Source organism: Tachypleus tridentatus, chromosome 13 (genome assembly GCF_004210375.1).
Source record: "Tachypleus tridentatus isolate NWPU-2018 chromosome 13, ASM421037v1, whole genome shotgun sequence".
Lineage (NCBI taxonomy): Eukaryota > Metazoa > Arthropoda > Merostomata > Xiphosura > Limulidae > Tachypleus > Tachypleus tridentatus.
In genome coordinates, this window is record NC_134837.1 from 68,692,010 (window position 1) to 68,703,313 (window position 11,304).

At 34.2% G+C, this 11,304-nt stretch overlaps 1 non-coding gene across 1 annotated transcript; it reads right to left on the reverse strand.

The window, feature by feature from the left end:
- Positions 1-5,797: 5,797 nt before the first annotated feature.
- TRNAY-GUA (transfer RNA tyrosine (anticodon GUA)) lies at positions 5,798-5,883 on the reverse strand. The gene is given in 2 exon segments: positions 5,798-5,833; positions 5,847-5,883. It is a non-coding gene; the product is annotated as a tRNA-Tyr (tRNA).
- Between the last annotated feature and the right edge of the window lie 5,421 nt (positions 5,884-11,304).

Here is an 11,304-nt window from a genome sequence, read left to right on the forward strand (position 1 = left end):
ACAAAACCTTCGTCCACTTTTCTACGCCTTGTGTTTGCTGCTTCTCAGCAAAGTTTAACCGAGCTGTTTCGGGGAGTGGAAGGAGGCGTGGCCTTTGAAGACGCTTACGGTTTTTAAAACCTTTCTCTTGTAGATGCCAGCTTATTGTTCTTGAGCTGCATTTTGCGTCCGTAAGGGCCTTAATCTGGTTCGACTATCGGCTGGTGTCTTGCCGGACAACCCTTCGAGTCCTCCTGCTCAATGAAAGCGAAATTTTCTTGGGTCGACCACTTGAAAATCTCGTTCCGTATCCCTCAGGGTCTTTTAATAAATTTGCAACAGCAGTTTTACTGTGCCCAATCTCATCAGCGATGGCACGTTGAGAGAGACCTTGCTTTTGCAGCTTAACAATTCTGCCACGTTCAAACTCTGTCAACTTTTTAGCCTTTGCCCTGTGTTTACTCATTGTAACACAGGAGATGTCAGTGAGAGATGTTGACAACGCTAATGCTTGAACACAAATGACTTAATTTCGTTACGTGTTTACCGATTAACGCTTCGTTTCAGTATGGTCTTAAACTTTTGACCAGCTAGTATTTAGGCTGATTTCATAGTGTTCACATTTTCCCGATTAAATGTTAAAAAGTTTTTTTATTATTTTCCCTTTTCTTATTTTCTTCTTTCGAAGCTCTACTCAAATAAGTGGTTGAGTCTAACAACGCAAAATGCATATTTTTTCTTTATATTCATTGGCCTTAAGATTTTGGCCAGCAGTGTATGTATGTGTTACCAAACATTGTCATTTACTGTCTAAAAGTATGCAGATTTGGAAATAGATTTTTGAAAGTAGTTTAAAGTAATATGACCCTTTTTCTTGTCTGGCTTGCAGAAATGGATCAGCGTGCAAATCATAATTCAAGTTGAACGTCAGCTTGTTGATTTTCTATGTCAACACGAAGAGGATTATTAAACAGCTCTATCCTCCTTTTACATTTCATATTCTTCAAATCTTGCATTAAATTTATTTATAATATCTTCAGTATTTACACAAAATTGTGAAACATCAAGTAGCTCGTTATCTTTGAACTGTTCTGTTAATTGCTGACAACTTGGAAAGTGGGCCAAGTCGTTGTTTTCAAACAAACTTGAAATTCTTAACTTATTTCGAAACCCATTTATGTTTCCCATTAAATCTGACGCCAGCTGGTTCCGCTCCTGGAGCTTCAGGTTGAGATAGGTAAATGGTGATGTATGTGAGAAAAGCCAGTTGTTTCAGAAAATCCTTACTTTTGAGTTCTTCTTTCAATTGTGTTGTATCCAATGAAACAAACTGATCGAGGAATGCAGAGATTTCTTTCCTTATTCCAAAGAATCGTTCAAGACACTTTCTGGCACTGAGCCACCTTACTTGGTTGTAAAGAGCCACATCCCCATATTCTGCCTCCATATCCTCCAAACATTTCTTCAGTTGCCTATATAAAAGAGCTTTGTTTCCTCCTCTTATCATGTTAATAACTTTAACAACAAGTTTAAAAAACTTCGTTTTGTTTCACTGATTTCCTAAACAAAGCTCCTTGATAAATAACACAAACAAAGCCTAATTTTTCCAATCATCGCAGATGCTCCATCTGTCACTATTGCTGAACACTTATTGTAACCCCCAATTTTATCAACTTTATTTTTCACTGTCTCGAAGATACCCTTTCCTTTTGTGGTCCCACGAAGAGCACATACATTCAACAATTACTCTTTCGTTGAAAAATATTCATGAATAATGCATACACATATTAACAGCTGACTTACATTTGCTTTATCAGTACTTTCGTCAAGACAAAGCGAGAAATACGTACTTTTTTCAACCAATCCAACAAGTGAGTTTTATAATTGTTCTCCCATATCAGTGATCCTTCTTTGTATGGTTTGGTTGGAAAGTGGCACTGATTCAAATTTATCAGCAATTTTGGCATCATCCCTAAACGCCTTTATCATTTGAACAACACATTTATTTACTAAACTACCATCAATAATAGGTTTATTTGCTCTTGCAAGTTCAAGAGAAACGATGGACGAAGCATTCAAAGCAGATGTTTGGCTTTCTTACAACTTGCTAAACATTCTCGTTTGTTGTTTTAATTTCTTGCTGAACTTTTCGAGTTTCTCCTTCATATTTATTATTCTTTTCTCCATGCATCGTTGAATAATGCCTGTTTACATTAAATTCTTTTGGCACTGATATAATTTGCATACAAATCAAACGCTGCAACTTGCCGTTATTGTTTGTAATTAAATAATCAAGTTCCCAACATTCCTGGTACATTCTGTTTTCACTGTCAATCCTACGTTTCTTAAAAACTTTGCTCATGTTTATATTTGTCACGAAACTGAACAGTGATAATTTACACGTGAACCTCCATAACAGCAAACGGACAGACTGGCAACAGCCACCAGCCAGGCGAGTCCACTTTGTCTAGCAGAAGGGAGGGAGTATATAACTGAGCGAGTCCACTTTGTCTAGCAGGGGAATGATGGTATAATTCGCCAAAGTGTATGTCATAATTTAAAATCTATTACTATGAAGTTATTACTGTAAAATTATAGAGGTATAAATAATAAACATATAGGTGCACACAAAACAAATTTTAAAATTTCATTCTTGAATGTCAGTTGGAACTTTCATGCAGTTTTACCTCGCATGTCATAATTTTTCATTTCTTCAGTACAAATATATATATATATACAAAAGTATATATATTGTTAACTCTTGGGCTGCTCTTTTATTAACGAATAGTGGGATTATTGGACATTATAACACCTCTACGGCTGAAAGAGCGAGAATGTTGGTGACGGGGAAAAAATAGCAGAAAATAAGACTCGTTAAAAATATCCTGGTTATTAATAGTCTACTGTTTTGTTTTATTAACAACTGGAAATTATAAAATAGCTACGTGTCTTTACTGTGTGATTAAGTAATTGTCAGAAAGACAAACAACAGTTATACAACAAGTAGGGTGGGGGATACGCTGAACCAGTAAAATAATAGTATTTCCATGTACCAATAATCTGATTCTAAGTAGTTGTTAGTGGTATAATACAACAAATACGTCGTAGACATGTGGAAAATCTTTATCTTCGGAGTAAATAATTTAAACAAGTTCCTAAATTCCAAGCTTAAGTCTTTATTCTACAGAGCTTCACACTACATCACTACACGTGTTATTACTGCTAAAGTAAGTCGAGACATGTTCAAACGTTTTTTTGCAAGTAAAACTCGCATTTCCACCAGTTCTGGTTTATATTAACTGTCTGGGACCCTTTCTTAAGCTCTTTAAACGTTAATTTAAAGCTTTCCATTTTTGATGTAGTGTAATGTAAAACTTTTGGGCTGGAATTATTTCACAGGGCCTGTCTGTAACATGCTGGCAATGAATTTCAACAATAAACAGCCAGTACACAGTACATTTGTTTTAAAATAATATATTCTAAAGTCAAACGTATGAATAAAACTTCGTTCCAATAATATTTATTACTTGTATCTAAAGCTTTAAATAATTCTCCTTTTCTTGTCAAAAGCCCCAACAGTTTAGTTCAATTACTCTCGAACACAAATAGCAAGATGAATTCTTCCATCTCTCTCTCTCTCTTTCTCACTATACAATCTGCCCGAACTTCACTTAAACTATCCCGTGAGTTGCCATAGTTGTATCCAGAACTTTAAACAATTGCCACCTTTTCTTCAATTTCCACACAGGTTGGTTCAATTATTTTAATACGCCTTTTCACAAATTATTTCTCCTTATCTCAGTTAAACTATGAAACTAACTTTAAAATATCGCCTATTATGACTAAACTAACGATCACGCAGTCCAACTCAATTTTCAGTAACATAACTTTTCTAAATTAGCTTGAATTCACTTAGTCATCTATATACATATATTGCCCAACTGAAACCTAGAACATTCCACAAATTATGAGACGATACGATATAACAATAATCACTTGAGGCAACGAGAAAAATGCAGATGGTGCAGGTAATATGACGAGAAGTCACAACAGTTCAAGTATACATACAACATACGAATTTTACCGAAGTATGTAACAAATTTGTCAACACAATCACCTTTAAAGTAATTAACTTAAACATTTTTGTTATAAAAATAAATAATTATTTAATATTAGATCACTAATGGAAATAAATAAATAACTTTCGCACTCAACAGTTTCACTACTTAACATAATTTCCTTAAATACATTATCGGAAAAAGTCCATCTTCAATTTCAATGTCAGAAGAATCGACATAAAAGATAAAAAGATTGTTAAAGTGTGCTAAGTTTTGACTAATTGCCCACAATGTTCTTTAACTAATGGAATGCTACCTGATGTGGTTGTCGAATGTCTATATTGTATTGTTGGATAGGCTTTTGTATAACAGTTCAGTTAATGGTGCAACAACATCACTTCAGTATTCCGCTAAAATAAAAAAGGAAGTGAATTGCAGCTTGTAATGGGAAAGAGAGCATCTTGTTCAAGGCTACTACAAGTATGTGACCTTTCACCTCAGTTCAACAAACCGAAATGAATACATCATCTCAAAAAAAATTTGGAAGTTTAACAAATAACGATATTCATAAAAACAGGCTGAACAAAGAAGGATGGTTAATTAGACTGAACAAGTTAGTAGGTTCATGTCACTTCAAGTTTCCAATATTTTACCAACAACAAAAAACATTTCCTATCACACAAAGAAAAATCAAGATGCTCATGCCAGTCAACAAATAAAGATGTTCTGATATAAGAACGTAAACACAAGCTACAAAAACAAGCATGTTCATGCAGAATACTCAGAGGAACTAAACAATTTAAACAGTACCGCGTGTTGAATTCTGTAAAAAGGATTTAATTAATTTATGTCACATAAAAAATTAGGAAGATTTGGAAGGCCATATTACATAACTAAATCGCCCATCACATACAAAGAAACTACAACTCTCAAATAAGCTACGCAAATCAACTTGTTCATTTCAAATGAAAAAATGAGGATATTATTTTCATAAGAGGAAATCAAAATGTTAAATATACATTCTTCATATTCCATCCAAATACAATAAGGCTAAAACACTCAATATTAAAAATGCTTTCAACGATCAAATCGGTGAGACACCTAATGACAAAATTTTTAAAAGTTAGATTAAATCACATACACTTTTGCATGGAATACAAAGGAGGGTTGCGGTTAAAAAATTATCATGCCGTATTAAGGAAACAGAATATTCGCGATACTTAAACTATTCAGGTTGTTTGTGTCATCTTCAGAAACCAGCGTATTTATGTCAGCTGAATAAGGCAAGAAGATCAGGCCAGGTACACAACTCTTAAAGGCCATGTAAACTATATAACGAAATCACGATTCTCACGTGTGCTAATGAAATCGAGATGCTCATATCAATTGAAAAAATGAGAATCTTCTTTCCAGATGAGGAAATCAGGTTGTTCATTGTACTTTAACAAACCAGGATGTTTATATCAGTTAAAAAATAAACATCAACGCTCACTTCAGCTACACGAAATAGAAATTTCACATCAGCTAAGGAAAACAGAATGTTCAGCTGAACTAAATAAAGCATGGTCTTCACATGAGAAAGAAATTGGGAATGTTCACGTCTGGTAAAAGATTTAAGATGTTTATTCCACTTATACACACTGAACGATATTCGATAACGAGTAAGAATGACTGTGACGAAATTGTCAACAACACTTCACACGGTTCTGAGGGTTGCTCTGAGAAGTAACGTTTACGACTAGAAACAATTTAAAATAATTTCCGACGAGGCGGATTTGAACCACCGACCTATGGATAACTATAACTCTACTACAGTCCACCGCTCTACCAACTGAGCTATCGTCGGATGTGTGAAAAGTCTTAAATCAAGTTTTATAACTCCTTTCTAGTTTCATGGTCAGTGACTTCGTTATGTACAGTATACTCTCACCTGTTCGCGGTTCCCCATTCGCGGATTAGGCTCTTAACCCTATCGCATCGTATGCCGGTATACCAGGCTAGCGTCATAACGTCATAAAAACGAATGCTCGGTAAACCGGGTTTTTGTAGGTTATAGAGACTAAAAGCGCTTTTCGAGGGTATGTCTGTATTTACTCTCTCAAGCAGTTTTATCAATTGACGTCTTTATCGAACAATTATTACTGAATTGTACTGTACTGTATTATTATTACCTGAACTGTGCGTACTGTATTTAACTGTCTAAGTTTGCCTTTAAATTTGTTCCACTTTCTGTCAATTCTAATACATGTGTTGTACGCATAGAAAATGACTTTACGGAACAGTAATACAGTATGGGTAACTATACTATGTACGTTTCTTTTTTATTAAAATATTGTTGCAGTACAAAATTAAAATGTGTTTACATTATCATTACTACATTAGTGAAATACATGACTGCATGCAATATTACTACATTATTACTGTATTAATGAGTAAGAGTGTCTTTAGAAAGTGTCTGGGAAGCATTTAGTACCGTATATAATCTCATACATAGAAGTTTTAAAACTGCATCCAATATTCGCTTTTCGCGGGGGGTAAAGAACTAATAGTTTTTAATATTTCATCAATATAATGCCAAATGGAATAAACAAACTCCTTTTCAATTATTCACTTTATCTATCCAATTCAACTTAATCCATAACAATTTCAAACATTACTTTTAGGTGTTAACATTACCTCAAAACGTTTTATTTGTATGTTGATTGTAATATAATTAGTGAGGTATTTTCATTTCAATCATTTATAAACTTAGGCCTACCCCTTAAAACAGTATCTAAACTTCAAACATACTGTCGGTGTAAACGTACTTAATATTCACTATGAGTAAAACTTTTATTATAGATAAGAGAAGTGAAGACAGTGTCTTTTTCTATGTGTAAAAACGGCTCGTTTGGGTTGAACAATTTTTTTACGTAGAGGAGCGAACAACGTCGGAAGAAGGTCGAAACGTTGTTCGCTCCTCTACGTAAAAAAATTTTTCAACCCAAACGAGCCGTTTTTACATATATATTTTTATCTTCAAGTGGGTTTTATCGACATCACTGATTAGTGTCTTTGTCCACTATTCAATTCTTCGCATTATACAATAGCAGATATAATAAATAAACTTAGTACTTCGAAAAGTGTCTAACTTGGAGTCTGAGTTGAGGGAGGTCCAGTGTGTAAAATCATAGGAACTTGAGAAAAAAATAAACTAATTTATTATGTTACACTTTAACTGGACTTATAATTATTTTCAACAAATAATTTAAAAGAACCTGCCCAGCGGAAGAATAACATTAGATCATGTAGTTGGGAGATCTAGATATTTATCTATACATACGTATGTTTATGTAAATTGTAATAAAAATCTAATGTAGTATGCAAACAAATTGAAGTTTCTATTCCTTCAGTTAATGTGTACAATCTTGAACATTTTTTGTCTTACAGAGTATGTTAGCTCCCAATTATAAAACTTGTTAAACTAGCCGCTGAATTCTCTTCACTCTATTTAAACAAAGAATTGGGTTACTCGTCTAGAATGTCACACAAACTCTCTAGCAGGAATGGAAGCTACAAGGTAGATTACACTTCAAAAGGATATTGGACTTTATTCTGAAATGGCAATGATTTTCAGTCACGTGGGTGGGTGGCACCTGTGACCTGAGAAAATTAACGTTATGTTTTTCCCTATACAATACAATACTTTCTCAGTCTAGAAGAATTTCCAATAATACAAACGTCAGTCTATAATATAGTACAACCTGCCTTTACCAAAGGTGCATATGTACACTTTTGTAAAACTTTGAAAATGATTATTATAATAATACATACTTTTATTTAAAACTTCTCCATTTCAATTGAGTATACAAGTGGAAATAGTAGTAAACTCCTGCGTGCTTCACCTTTCATTATACAGAATTTGTGATTTTATCTAAAATGATTATTTAAGTATGTGCATTTTCAAGAGTAAAACCACACCGAATTATCTACTGTGTATAGCAAGGATAATCGAACCTCTGATTTTAGTAATGTAAATTCATAGACTTACTGTTGTTCCCCTATGGGACATTTGTTAAGACGCTCTTATATGGAAAACAATATCTTCTGTCAGTCTTTCTTGAATGTATTTGATGGCATCTTTAAGCAGAAGCTTAATGAAACCTTAATTAGATCCAAATTAACAAAATGATTAGAACTATGTGTGGTATATTCTAATTGTTGGTTTTTCAAGGCAAGTGACGTGAAGTTAGAAAAGTAAGATGAAATTCAGTCGAAAAAAAAACGTTATGTTAGATGGCGTGGGCGTGATTAACCTTCCTTAATGAGCGACATCTTAAAGTGAGCTTCACAGTCTAATGGCGGTAACAACAGTTATTTATTTTGTCAAAGTTTTTCTAAAGTAATTTAACCCGCTTGTATGAATTTTGACGAAAGGAAACAATTATTTCAAGTTTGAGATACAATTATAAAACTATTGTAGATTGTATAGTAAGAAACAAAATACAGAAAAATAATCCATCTTGTAAGTTGGATTCTAAACTGTGGACTTTTGATATGTTTGTTTTTGAATTTCGCACAAAGCTACTCGAGGGCTATCTGTGCTAGCCGTCCCTAATTTAGCAGTGTAAGACTAGAGGGAAGGCAGCTAGTCATCACCACCCACCGCCAACTCTTGGGCTACTCTTTTACCAACGAATAGTGGGATTGATTGTAACATTATAACGCTCCTACGGCTAAAAGGGTGAGCATGTTTGGCGCGACGGGAATCTGGACGTTTGATAAGAAAAGAGAATTATTTGCAGTTTTAAACAGAACTGTAATATCATGTAGGGTAAGGGATTTTCATATGTACATTTGACTAGTTTTGAATATTATTTTAAAACAAGTGGGTTGTTTCCTGTCCGCTTATTGTTTTAATTTATTGCCAGCAGTGTAAAAGGATCTCAGCCTACTAATATATATAAAACTGGCATTTAGCAACCCGGCCAAGATTACACAGTGGTAAACGGCAGTAGCAAAAGATGTGAGCGACAGCAGAAATAAATCAACCTATGTACGCACAATGGTAGTGGGGGCTAAATTAGTGTAGTGATTACAATCATGCTGTACAACCATGACGACAGACTCTTATAACTGGATTGAAAGATGTGAGCGTCTTAGGTTAAAAGGCAGTGAAAAAGAACAATTAGAGAGAGAAGAGTATAAGAAGAGAAGAGAGGAAGAAAACTGAAAGAATAAAAGGAAAGAGATGAAAATGGAAGAAAAACTGGAAATGGAAAGAGAGAATAAGAGCATAAAAAGATAAAAAAAAGAATGAGAGGAAGGAGAGACTGGAAAGAGAGAGAAAATAAGAGCACAAATTAATATCACCAAGCTAACCCAACAAAAAGAGGTAAGACCCAAAGATGACAATGAGATTTGGGCCAGTGAACCAAAGCTGTACAAATTTGATAAACAGAAAGATAATATAGATGCTTTCCTGAAGATATATGAAAGACTTGCTCAATATTATAACTGGGACAAAGACAACTGGGCATTCTGTTTCATTTCACTTCTCCCAAGTATATCCAAGCATAGTGTCAGAAGATTCCATGAACTATGGCAAGTTAAAAGTGGTCTTATTGAAACGCTGTGAACTCACTGAAGAAGATTTTCTTCAGAAGTTTAGAGAAGTCAAACCTTACACTGGAGAAACTGCATTTCAGTTTGTAAAACGTCTACAGTAGTAGTTCACAAGATAGACTGACATGACCAAGTATGACAATAATTTTGAGAGACTGGCAGATCTACAAATACGTGAAAAGTTTATGATCACATGCTTAACTGACATGCCATTGTCTTAAAGGAGAGAGCACCAAAAGACGTGAAGGAGGTGATCAAGCTGGCACAACAATATATGGAAGCTTATTGAGGAAGTACATTGAGTAAGTCCAAGAATATCCAGTTGAAGTTGAAACCATTTCTGGTTGGCAAGAAGTAGAACCTCCAGAGTCTACCAAAGTTGATTAACAGAAAAATGGGGAGAAAATGCTATATTTGTTATAAAATTGGGCACATTGAAAAAGAGTAGAAGTTAATTATCAACAAATGGCAGCATAAATCTCAACATAAAGAAACTGGAACTAATTAAATGCTGGTAAGAAACATAAAAATAGTAACTGTTACAATAAGTGCTGCTGCCAGAATAAACTGTATCAAGAAAACACTTCAAAGACAAGAAAGTGCTATTTTTATGATTGGTCAAAGCAGGACTAATGGCTAGCTTAAATTAGCAAATGGGTCAAAGTGCCAGTAGTGATCACAGCATGTTACAAATAAAAGGTGGCAACAAACCGCATGTCAGTAAGTGAAGACTACATTGAAGACAAGAAAGTGAATGTACTACGAGACATTAGATGCAGTAATGAAGCATCGTGAACCTGACGATGACCGAAGAAGGTCGAAACGTTGTTCGCTCTTCTATGTAAAATATTTTCTCAACCCAAACGAGCCGTTTTTGCATATAAATTTCTCAACAAGCGAGTTTCTCGACATCACTGATTATTAAATGCTGCAAGTATAATGAGATGCTTAAGTTTATTTGTTGAAATACAGATTTTAATACATGGATGTATTGAAATATTTTAAAATCAAGCTTCTGCAGACTAGTCGTAGTTTATATAACCAGTATTAGCTCTTTTGTCTATTTCTCCCTCATCATAAGAGGACTGGTGATTCACCTCAAGTGCATGACCATTGGATAGTGTAATTTTATTTGGTTCTGTAATAATTTTGATGTAAAAGCTATTATTCTGATTCGTATATCATGATATGAAAGCACGTAATGAGTTTTCCATTCTCCAGGTGTTTTTTTTTAATACAGGGTGTTCAGAAAGTCACTGCACCTGTATATATATATATATATATATATATATATATATTAACAGACATGTTTCAATATAGAATACAGGAGATAAATATGAATGACAATTATAAACAACGTTGAAAGTGACCCCCGTTGGCATCAATACAGGCTTGGATCCTTCTTATTTTCTTTCTAAACATCGCTATCAGTTGCAGGCTTGAAATAGATTGAATGAATGCTGATTACAAAACTGCACAGTGACTTTCCAAATACCCTGTACAAACTAAATACTTAGATTTAATACATAAAGCTGGTCAAGGGAATATTAGTTTCTTTCCACCATAGTTTCTTACTGAAATGAATCAGTCAACTAGGAAATCACATGCATTCTCTCGCGAGATTGATTGCAGATATAAACAAACATACTACACAGAATAGAAG